Genomic DNA, 13,191 nt, shown 5'->3' on the forward strand with positions numbered 1-13,191 from the left:
TGGATGGGACCTGGGGTCTGAAGACCTCATTCTGAATCTTGACTCTGCCATCCTTATGTGGGTTACCTTGGTTATGTCATTTTACTGTCTAGATCTCAGTTTCTACATCTGTAAAATGGGTAAATTGGTCTAGATCAGTGATGGCAAACCTTTTAGAGGGATGGGTGATGTCCTCAGGCATGGGTGGAGATGGGGAGAGGAGCAGCCCATCTCCACATTCCTTTGGCTTTCTAGTAATGAACTCTGGTGTACTATGTGCTGGAGCTATAGCACACATGCTCACACAGTACTCCCTCTGGCAAGAGTGCCATAAGTTTTCCACCACAGATCTAGATGCTCTCCGTATTCTTCTACATAGAGTCTATAATTATAACAGTTCCCAAGCTATAAAACAAAATAGTGATCAATGAAAGCTCTTACATTTTCCTTGTTCTCCTCAAAACCTATTTAACAGTTTTCCCTGTGTGAGTTCACTTTAGCAAGGCTGGAAAAGTGAAACCTCCGTTATATGTATTTCTGCAAATAGATGAAGTGAATTAGCTTCCAAAACGCAGACTACTTTATACATAACTTTGTAAAGGAAGATACTTTAAACTGAAATACAGTATATGAGTTATAATGTAGGCTTTTTTTTCTTTTGGATGTGTTGAACAATTTAGCTGATTTTTTTTCTCTTTCCTTTTAGAAAATACTTTGCTAGAAGAGATGACTATCTAGAAGAGGGGGTGGAGAGATACAGGGGAAATTTAGGCCAGTTAAAACAAAAGATTTCTATAAAAATCTATTTTTAAAAAAGAAATATGTGCATGAATGGCACACACATCCCTCTCTGGGTCCATAAAGGCTTTAGTGCCAAGTTTTTTTCTGTTTTTTTGTTTTTTGTTTTTTTTGTCCAAGGTGAGTGGAAGTGATGTTTACTTTTCTATAATATGGGGACTATAATACATTCCATGGTTACTTTAGAGGGTTGTTGTGAGGATCAAAAGTGATAATGTATATAAAGTTTTTTGTCATGGCAAAATGCTACATCAAATATGAGCTATTATTTTTGAATGAGCACTAATGTTCTTTCTAGTGTCAAAGATTAATATCAACTTGCTCTTTCATTTTCATCCAGAATATTGGTTATAAATGGCAGGTCTAGAGAGGTAGCTGAGCTTCTGAGAAGACAGAAAGCTGGGCCTGGAGCCAGGGAATTGTTGTTCAGTCATGTCCAACTCTTCATGACCCCAGTTTGGAGTTTTCTTGGCAGAGATCCTGGATTGGTTTTTCATTTCCTTCTTCAACTCATTTTGCAGATGAAGAACAGAGGCAGTGTTAAATGACTTGCCCAGGTTCACACGGCTAGTAAGTGTAAAATTTGAACTCAGAAAGATGAGTCTTCCTGGCTCCAGGTCTAGCACTGCACCACCTTGCTGTTCCAGGTCCAAGAAGACCTCAGTTCAAATCCCATGTTAGACAAAGACTCATATAACTCATTAAAGTTCTCGGTGCCCCTCAGACAACTATCTAGGAATATTATTTGTTGAAAAAGTTTTGACCTGAAATGCTAGAGGAATGACCTTTCTTATCCATGTCATCATGGGTGACATCATAAGTTTGGTTTTTTTAAAAGGCCTGTCCAAGGAAATTTCACTTAGTTGTTGATCTTTAAAGTCTGTATTCAATTCTTTCTTTTTCAGTGCTATTGGATGAACCATTCTTATGCAAGATATACTTTGTAAAGAACACAGCATTCTGGGGGCAGCTGGGTGGCTCAGTGGATTGAGAGCCAGGCCTAGAGATAGGAGGTCCTAGGTTCAGCTATGTGACCCTGGACAAGTCCCTTAACCCCCCATTGCCTACCCTTACCACTCTTCTGCCTTGGAGCCAATACACAGTATTGATTCAAAAATGGAAGGAAAGGGTTATTAAAAAAAAAAAAAAGAAAAAGAAAAAAAAGAACACAGCATTGGCCTATAACCCGAAGAATCTAGAAGGTTGAGGCTGGCTCATCTCTTGAGCTCTGGACTGTTTCTTGAGCCCTGAACTTCAGTCGGCTAATTCAACTGATGCCTGCACTAATCTAACATTAATATGGTGAGCCTGAGGGAATATAAGTAGCAGGTTGCCTAAAGAGGAACAGACTACTAGACCATATTTGAAACGTAGGAAGGATCTTAAAGATAATCTAGTTTAATACTCTGAAATTCCAATTGAGAAGGAAATATATTCAAGTGGCTTCCACTTAAGGAACTAGTTGGTCCTGGTCCATCACGCTGTGGAGAAAGGGTCAGGCAGCTCCTCTAGTTGCCAATCAACCACTGTTCATAAGGCAGGTGATCTAGCTTGGGTGAAGTAGCAAGGCACGCTAATGGAGAGATAGGCAGTAAAATATGCCAGGGAAGTCAAACATCCACCATATTGATCACCATCTCCTCTCAGATATCAATGGCAACAGTCTAGAACCCTGACCCCCCAGATCTTTAGGAGTGACAGTGTCCCCCAGAACACTATACCTGCTGCCAGACCATTCTCTTCTGCCCGTCTCTCATAACCTCTGAGGTAAGAAGAGACCCACCTTCCTCATCATCACCAGCCATATCTGCTAACCAGTTGACATAAATAGGCAGATGGGGAAAAAAAGCTCTGGGAATGGCAGTGAACCCAAGGCCACCAGTAGGATCCTCATCCTAGCCCTCGTAACCTAGCCTTCCCAACCAAGGAAGCAACTTCCTTGAAGAAGGGTCTAGCCATCCTTACTAAATGCCAACCAAATCCCACATGTAGAGCAGACAGGCCAGGCTGGCTGAAGCAACAAGGCATCAGACAAGTCAAACCATCACCCTCTCCCTGTTCTCCCCTCTAACTTCAGTGTAACTCAGGACCTTGAATTTAAGAGCCACTGGAAACAGAATGCTTACAGCCTACTGCCCATAGCCATCATTTTAGGAAACAAACTTTGTGGAGATGCAGCCTTGCAACTGCTCCTGCTAAGCCATATTTGTTGAAGACCTAGAAAGAAAGTTCTTGCCATTAAAATCCGTGGCACATTTAACTTGTTCAGCATCACAAAAAAGATATGATTTGGAAATGACATTAAAGAAGAGGCATTCAGATTTGCTTTTCCATACTTACTGTACTAAGAATCATGGAATCTTTCCTTTTGACTCTCAGGTAAAATTTTTATATCTGTTTTCTCACCCATCAGAATATGAGTCCTTTGAGGGCAAAAAGTGTCTTATTTCCCTATTTCTATCCCTAGGACTTACCACAGAGTTTTATATAAAGTAAACATTAATAAATGTTTCATTCATTTTGCATATGTGAACATGGACATATACATCAGTCCAAATAATCTTTAATTTTTGGGTCCATCCTAGTCATCTGACCATAGAATAAACTTAAGATGACCACTGGTGGTATCGTTTAGGAGAAATATTTTTACTATTTCTCTTGCTTTGGTGCCCTTTCCTCTTCACGGCATTTATATGCTATAGTTGTGGAACTAAATCCAGCCCCTCAGCCTTTCATTTTCCTCCTGTGGGATTTTTTCTTTGGTTTTGTTTTCTTTTTACATTTCATAAGCACAAACAATAAGTCCTTCTAACTTATGAGAAATTGCATGACAGATGTCAATTTTAGTGGATTCTAGTGGAATTCCAGCAAAAATGCTCATTAGCAGCCTAAAATGTTGGCTATACCGGCTATTCCTAAGCCCACTACTCCTTCTTCCTTTCTAAATGGGATTTCCAATCTTTCCATGGGTAAAGCTGTTAATTTACAATAGCCATCTGATGTTTCACTGGATAGTAATGCCAAAGGAAAAAATGTTTTCCTTTCTAAAATGTCTGTGTTCTAACTGATTTGAATCCACAAACATAGTTTTTTTGAGTTATAAAAATTAGACCCCTGAAAACTTTGGCTGTGGGGTCCCTTACCATTTTTCCTAGGCTTATTTTCAGCTACTTGGAATAATATGTTATTTATCAGAACTCAAGCCCCCACCACTGTAATACCTTCTATTTACAAATCATGCAAGCCACAAATATAGTAGCAAAAACATTTAATTAAGACATAAAACCAATATAAATAACAAGAAAGTATCAGATAATGGACTTCCTACCTATAAAAATAGGAAGTCTCTTAGAAGCTCCAGAGGAATATAATCTAATCAGTTTGTTTTCTGGTCCATCAGAATTGTTAGAATTTGTAGGTTCAAGGACACAACAGTACTATTGGTCTATATGCTTCTTCTTTGGCCTCTTTATTGCCACCTACAGATTGAAGTTTGCCTCTCCACATCTGCTAATTCCTAGGGCTTTAGCTGGGAGCCCAGTTATTTTAGGGTTGCCTCCCTTCCCAAAACTCACTGCCAATCAGTGACCTAGCCTGATGACACCACCACTCTGTAGACAGACGTATAGTCTTCTGGGAAATGTAGTCCAAGAAATGTCTGTCTTTTCCCCCTCCCTTCACTTCTCTTTCTCCCTCCCCACCCAAACATCATGGGAAATAAAGTCCTTGGGGTTCTCTTCAGTCCTTTCAATCAATTAGTTAGTCTATTAAGCACTTAATATGAGCCAAGCACAGTGCTAAGCACTGGGAATACAAATATGTGTTTAAAAAAAGATAGTTCTCTCCTTCATGGAAGTTGGATTCTAATTGGGGGGAATGGTGGGGAGCAATACATAAAAGAAAGTCAGAAAATGAGGGCAGGAGGATGAAGGGGGGATGGGGACTTGGTAGAGACCTGGTAGGACTCAGGCATCCTCCTTAAATGAAGATTCCAGGAGCCATCCAATTAGAAGGCATCATCAAAGGGGTAGGAAGTATTTCTAAGGTCCTGCCCACAATAATCTAAAGAATTATCTAGTAAAGGATAAGAGGAGTCATGTATGTAATCAAGAACGTTTTCCTGAAAGTCACAAAAACATAAAAAGAATAGCAGCTGAAATCAATGTCCATCAAGTAGGGGATAGCTAAACAAATTGTGGTATGTCAGAATATTATTGTGCTGTGAGAAACTATGAAAATGATGAATACAAAGAAAAATGGAAATTTCATGGATTTACTCAAAGTGAAGAAAACAGAGATACGAAAACAATACATTTAATAACGACAATAATGTTGGAAAGGTCAACAAAAACTAAGAAATAAGTAGCTGAAAAAAATTTTGTGGTTGTTCTCAATTTACGTGGTTCCTTTTTTTTAAAAAGTGCTAGTGTTTTCTACAAGCTACTCAGAAAGCAGCGGTTAGATGGAAAAAAAGGCAGTTGGGTGGCTCAGGGGGTAGAGAGCTAGGTCCCAAGTCAGGAAGAACTGAATTCAACTCCAGCCTCGGACACTTACTAGCTGTGTGACCTTGGGCAAGTCACTTAACTTCTGTTTATCTTAATCCACTGGAGAAGGAAATGGCACATCAGTCCAGTATTGTTCCCAAGGAAACCTCATGGACAGGATGGTCCTGCACCTAGGTAGCACAAGTGCAAAAAGTGCCAGGCCTGGAATTGGGAGATCCTGGGTTCAAATATGGCCTCTGACACTTCCTAGCTGTATGACCTTGGGCAAGCTCTTCTACCTTGGGACAGATACTTAATATTGATTTTAAGACAGAAAATAAAGATCCAAAAAAAAGAGAGACTAAAATTGCCTCCTCCTTTAAACATTTTCTGATCCAGAATCATAGAATTTCAGAGAGCTCAGAAGTCATTTATTCCAATACATACTTTATCGCTCCCACCATGTGACACTTTTGTTCCTATATTTGTGTTGCTGAATGAAGATGGAGAAAATTATGCAACCATTCTGACAGTATCTACTACAAGTTTGTTTTATATAACCTCAACTAGGCCCTTACTGATGCTTCTACACTCCTTTCTCCACATACCATCCTACTCTTCTCAGGAACTCTCCCAAACCTTTTCACTCCTCCTGACTATCCTCTTGACTCCTCCTGTCTTCACTCACTCAGCTGGGAATCTTGACTAATATTTTGTAGGAAAAAAATGAGTCCATTTGCCATAAATTCCTTCTTTTCACCTCTTCATCATATCATATAATTCACATGTGATCTGCCACTATCATCACTTGCAACACCAGCTCCCTTTCAGACAACTCAGACCGAATATCCAGTAGACATCTTAAACTAAACATATCCAAAATCAAATGCATCATCTTCCCCCCAAACCCTCTTTCTGTCCTAACTTCCCTATTACTTTTGAGCACCATCATCTTCCCAGTTCCTCAGACTCACAACCCAGATATCACACTTTTCTCCTCACTACCTCTTATCCCCTATGTCCAATCTGTGACCAAGGTCTGTTGATTTCCCCTTTGCAACATTTCTTGAAAACATTCCCTTTCTCTTTTGTAATAGTGTTAGCACTGATGCAGGCCCTCACAACCTGCCAGTGGGTCTACTTGACTACTCAAGTCTTTCCCTACTCTAATCTATCCTCCCCTCAACCATCAATGGGATTTTCCAAAAGAAGAGTCCCCATCAACCCCTTTCTATCCCCCCAAAACTCCAGTGTCTCCCTCCAGGATCAAATACAGAATTTTCTGTTTGGCAAACTCCTTCAAAACCAAAACCCAGTTCTCAAGCTTTCCAATCTTCTAATGCTTTACTCCTAGGCAATACTCTTAGATCCAGTGAAACTGGCCTTCTTGCTGTTCCATGAACAAAACTATGAATAAAACACATCTTTCAGCTCTTTCAGCTCTGGACATTTTCTTTTCCTTCTTTTCTTTTTTTAAAGCCTTTAACTTATATTTTAGAATCAATACTAAGTATATGTTCAAAAGCAGAAGGACAGTAAAATAAAGCCTAGGCAATTAGGGTTAAATGATTTGCCCAGGGTCATATAGCTTGAAAATATCTATGTCCAGATTTTTAACTCAGGACCTCCCCTGTCCAGGTCTGGCACACTCTATTCACTGTGCTACTTAGTGAAGATGAGACTGGTGCCAGCCAAGCATTAACCAGTACAGAAAAGGGAAAGAGAGCTACTGCTTCCCCTTGCTTGTTTATAAAGCCAGCATTCCTCATTCTTTCTGGGAGTTTCTGATTGGACAGGCTTTAACCTCATTCTGGGTCTCAAGTCCAGACTTCAGGACCTATCTCCTGTCTCCCTGGGACTTCCACCAGCCTCTTCCTAATATCAGGATTCTAGGTAGCTGTGAACCAACCTCTTCCAGGAAGCCAGAGAACTGAATGACCCACAATAGGAACATGGAGTCTAACAAATGATGAGGGCTGACAGGTTTTCAAATGGAATAAGTGAGTATAATTTATATTAAATTCACACAGTTTAAAACTTGAAAATCAGAAACTGTTTATATTATTTTTAAAACCAAACACTTATGTATATAAGGAGACTCTTAAGAGTCAAATAATTTAAAGATACTTTTCTGAAGATGCCAACAATGTAAGCATAGTAATGCAAATAATCTCCTATTAGATCATGAGCTCCTTCAACATGGGGGTCTATCTTTTGCTGCTTTTTTCCCCCAATATCCTCAACATTTAACACAGCATGGGATAGGAAGTGCTTAATAATTATTTATCGACTGATTGATTTGACTAAGAATCTCTTGTACAACATTCTAGACACATAGTCTTCGATCCATGATCCATCAATAAACATTAAATAAACAATTACTATGTGCCATGCAGTATGCTAAGCATGAGTTATCCGGTCTTCTCTTAAGGACCTCAAGCAATAAATAATCCTCTAATTCCTGACACTTACCATTCTACTTTGTGTTTTACTTTTATTTTTATTTATATAATATTTTATATACATAGTTATTTTATCTGTATAATATATAATTACATATTATATTTCCTTATATAAGGGTTTTTCTTATAAAGTCAGTTTTTCCTTATATTGAGACAAAATTTGCCTCTTTGCAACCTTTGCTTATTACCCTTACTTTGGTCCTCTGATACCAAGAACAATTTTAATATCCCTTTTGTTACAGCCTTTCTTTTTTTAATAAACATTTATTAATATTTATATTTTAGAAAAGTTAACATGGTTACATAATTATGCTCCTCCCAAACACCCCCCATCCCCTGGCCAATATGCATTTCCACTGGTTTTAACATGTGTCATTGATCAAGACCTATTTCCAAATTGTTGATAGTTGCATTGGTGTGGTACTTTTGATCCCCAATCATGTCCTCATCAACCCATGTATTCAAGCAGTTGATTTTCTTCTGTGTTTCCTTTCCTGCAGTTCTTCCTCTGAATGTGGGTAGTGTTCTTTACCTCTAGTCCCTCAGAATTGTCCTGGGTCATTGCATTGCTGCTAGTACAGAAGTCCATTATATTCTATTTTACCACAGTATATCAGTCTCTGTGTACAATGTTCTTCTGGCTCTGCTCCTTTCCCTCTGCATCAGTTCCTAGAGGTCTTTCCAATTCACATGGAATTCCTCCAGTTTATTATTCCTTTTAGCACAATAGTATTCAATCACCACCATATACCACAATTTGTTCAGCCATTCCCCAATTGAAGGGCTATAAATATTTTCGTGCAAGACCGTTTATCTATAATCTCTTTGGGGTACAGACCCAACAATGGTATGGCTGGATCAAAGGGCAGGCATTTTTTATAGCCCTTTGAGCATGATTCCAAATTGCTAGCCAGAATGGCTGGATCAGTTCACAGCTCCACCAGCAATGCATCAATGTCCCAGTTTTGCCACATCCCCTCCAACATTCATTACTCTCCCCTTTTTTCATTTTAGCCAATCTGCTAGGTGTGAGGTGGTACCTCAGAGTTGTTTTGATTTGCATTTCTCTACTTATTAGAGATTTGGAACACTTTCTCATGTGCTTATTGATACTTTTGATTTCTTTACCTGAAAATTGCCTATTCATGTCTCTTGCCCATTTATCAATTGGGGAATGGCTTGATTTTTTTATACAATTGCTTTAACTCCTTGTATATTTGAGTAATTAGACCCCTGTCAGAGTTTTTTGTTATAAAGATTTTTTTCCCAATTTGTTGTTTCCCTTCTGATTTTGACTACATTGTTTTTGTTTGCACAAAAACTTTTTAGTTTAATATAATCAAAACCATTTAATTTACATTTTGTAATTTTCTCTAACTCTTGCTTGGTTTTAAAATCTTTTCTTTCCCACAGATCTGACAAGAATACTATTCTGTGTTCACTTAACTTATTTATAGTTTCCCTCTTTATATTCAAGTCATTCACCCATTCTGAATTTATCTTGGTGTAGGGTGTGAGATGTTGATCTAAACCTAATCTCTCCCATATTGTTTTCCAAATTTCCCAACAGTTTTTGTCAAATAGTGGTTTTTTGTGCCAAAAATTGGGCTCTTTGGGTTTATCATATACTGTCTTGCTGACGTCATTTACCACAAGTCTATTCCACTGATCCTCCCTTTTGTCTCTTAGCCAGTACCATACAGTTTTGATGACTGCTGCTTAGTATAGTTTAATATCTGGCACTGCTAGGTCCCCTTCCTTCATATTTTTTTTCATTATTTCCCTTGATATTCTTGATCTTTTGTTATTCCAAATGAAATTTGTTATAGTTTTCCCTAATTCAGTGAAAAAGTTTTTTGGTAATTTGATAGGTATGGTGCTAAATAGGTAAATTAATTTGGGTAGAATGGTCATTTTTATTATGTTAGCTCATCCTACCCATGAGCAATCAATGGCTTTCCAATTGTTTAAATCCAGTTTTATTTGTTTGGAAAGTGTTTTGTAGTTGTTTTCATATAATTGCTGTTTTTGTTTTGGTAGATAGATTCCCAAGTATTTTATGTTATCTAGGGTGATTTTAAATGATGTTTCTCTTTCTACCTCTTGCTGCTGTGATGTGTTGGAAATATGTAGAAATGCTGATGATTTATGTGCATTTATTTTGTATCCTGCAACCTTGCTAAAATTGATGATTATTTCTACAAGCTTCCTAGTTGATTCTCTAGGATTTTTTAAGTAGACCATCATATCATCCGCAAAGAGTGATAGCTTAATCTCCTCATTGCCTATTTTAATATCCTCAATTTCTTTTTCTTCTCTAATTGCTACTGCTAGTGTTTCTAGTACAATGTTAAATAATAGAGGACCTAATGGGCATCCTTGTTTCACTCCTGATCTTATTGGGAAGGCTTCTAATTTATCCCCATTGCATATGATGCTTGTTGATGGTTTTAGGTATACACTGTTTATTGTTTTTAGGAAAGGTCCTTCTATTCCTATACTTTCTAGTGTTTTCAATAGGAATGGATGCTGTATTTTGTCAAAGGCTTTTTCAGCATCTGTTGAGATAATCATGTGATTTTTGTTTTTTAGATTGTTGATGTGGTCAATAATGTGGATGATTTTCCTAATGTTGAACCATCCTTGCATTCCTGGTATAAATCCCACCTGATCATGGTGGATGATCCTCTTGATCACTTGCTGGAGTCTCTTTGCTAGTATTCTATTTAAGATTTTTGCATCTATGTTCATTAGGGAGATTGGTCTGTAGTTTTCTTTCTCTGTTTTTGATCTACCTGGCTTTGGAATCAGTACCATATTTGTGTCATAAAAGGAATTTGGTAGGACTCCTTCTTTGCTTATCATATCAAATAATTTGTATAGTATTGGGATTAGTTGCTCTTTGAATGTCTGATAGAATTCACTTGTGAATCCATCAGGCCCTGGCGATTTTTTCTTAGGGAGTTCTTTGATGGCTTGTTCAATTTCTTTTTCTGATATGGGATTATTTAGGTATTCTATTTCTTCTGCTGTTAATCTAGGCAATTTATATTTTTGTAAATATTCATCTATATCTCTTAGATTGCTATATTTATTACCATATAATTGGGCGAAATAGTTTTTAATGATTGCCTTAATTTCCCCATCATTAGAGGTGAGGTCTCCCTTTTCATCTTTGATACTATCAATTTGGTTTTCTTCTTTCCTTTTTTTTATTAGATTGACCAGTACTTTGTCTATTTTATCTGTTTTTTCAAAGTACCAGCTCCTAGTCTTATTTATTAATTCAATAGTTCTTTTACTTTCAATTTTATTAATTTCTCCCTTGATTTTTAGTATTTCTAATTTAGTTTTCATCTGGGGATTTTTAATTTGCTCGCTTTCTAATTTTTTAAGTTGCATGCCCAATTCATTAATCTCTGCCTTTCTTAATTTGTTAATATATGCACTCAAGGATATAAATTTTCTCCTGAGTACTGCCTTGGCTGCATCCCACAGAGTTTGGTAGGATGTCTCATCATTGTCATTCTCTTCAATGAAACTGTTGATTGTTTCTATGATTTCTTCTTTGACTAGCTGGTTTTGGAGAATCATATTATTTAATTTCCAATTAGTTTTTGATTTGCCTGTCCAGGTGCCCTTACTAATTATTATTTTCATTGCATTATGATCTGAGAAAGTTACATTTTATTATTTCTGCTCTTTTGCATTTATTTGCAATGTTTCTATGCCCTATTACATGGTCAATCTTTGTGAATGTACCATGAGCAGCTGAAAAGAAGGTGTATTCCTTTTTGTCCCTATTTATTTTTCTCCACATATCTATTAAATCTAATTTTTTCTAGGACTTCATTCACCTCTCTTACCTCTTTCTTATTTATTTTTTGGTTTGATTTATCTAGATCTGAAAGAGGAATATTTAGCTCTCCCACTAGTATGGTTTTACTATCGATTTCCTTCTTGAGCTCTGCCAGTTTCTCCTTTACGAATTTGGATGCTATGCCATTTGGTGCATACATATTGAGCAACGTTATTTCCTCATTGTCTATACTGCCTTTTATCAGGATGTAATGACCTTCCCTGTCTTTTTTAATCATATCTATTTTTACTTTGGCTTTATCAGAAATCATGATTGCCACTTCTGCCTTTTTTTTCTTATTTGAAGCCCAAAAGATTTTTCTGAAGCCCTTTATTTTAAACTTGTGTATGTCCACCCGCCTCATATGTGTTTCTTGTAGACAACATATGATAGGATTTTGATTTCTAATCCACTCTGCTTTTTGCTTCTGTTTAATGGGTGATTTCATCCCATTCACATTCAGAGTTATAATTATCAGTTGTGTATTCGCTGACATTTTGGTGTCCTCCCCTAATTCTATCCCTTCTTCTTACATTATTTCCTTTTAAACCAGTGGTTTGCTTTAAGCCAGGAGCCCTTGTCCCCTCCCTTGATTTACTTCCCTTTTTACTCCCTCCCTTATTATTCTCCTCTTTTTATTTTTAAGGCCTGATGAATTCCCTCCCCCTTCTTCTCCCCTCCCTTTTTTGACCTCCCCACTCCCCTGCTCCCCTTGGTTTATCCCTTCTGACTTTCTCAGTAGGGTTAGATAGAGTTTTATATACCAATGGATATAGCTACTCTTCCCTCTCAGAGTTAATTACACTGAGAGTAAGGTTTAAATATTAACTCTTAATGCTCTCTTCCTCTCCTTCTTATAATAGTATTCATCCCTTCCCCTTCCCATGCCCTCTTTGTGTGTAATAGAATATCCTATTTTTCTTATTCCTTCAAGATTCTTTTGGTGTCCTCCACTATTCACTCCCCTATTTCCCTCCCACCCATATCATCTTAGACCATTTAGTATTCCAACCTCTCCCTATGAATAATTCTTCTAATTATTATAATAGTTAATGCTATAATGGTGAACAGAGTTCACTACAGAGAATTATACATAACATGTCTCCACATAGGAGTGCCAATAATTAGATCTTATTGAAGCCCTTAAAGAGGCAAATTTTTAAAAATATGAGTTTTCTTACTTTCCCTTCTGTTTCTTATTTACCTTTTCATGTTTCTCTTGATTTTTGTGGTTGAATATCAAACTTTCCATTTAGTCCTGGTCTTTTCTGTGTAAATGCTTGGAAATTTTCTATTTTGTTGAATGCCCAAACTTTCCCCAGGAAGAATATAGTTAGTTTTGATGGGTACGTGATCCTTGGTTGTAAACCCAGTTCTCTTGCCTTTCTGAATATCATATTCCAAGCCTTGCGGTCTTTTAGTGTGGAGGCTGCCAGATCCTGTGTGATCCTGATTGGTGCTCCTTGATATCTGAATTGTCTCTTTCTGGCTTCTTGTAAAATTTTTTCTTTTACTTGGAAGCTCTTGAATTTGGCTATTATATTCCTGGGGGTTGTCTTTTCGGGGTCTAGTGTTGAGGGTGATCTATGGATCCTTTCAATGTCTATAT

This window comes from Gracilinanus agilis, chromosome 3, assembly GCF_016433145.1.
Source record: "Gracilinanus agilis isolate LMUSP501 chromosome 3, AgileGrace, whole genome shotgun sequence".
NCBI classification, from domain to species: domain Eukaryota; kingdom Metazoa; phylum Chordata; class Mammalia; order Didelphimorphia; family Didelphidae; genus Gracilinanus; species Gracilinanus agilis.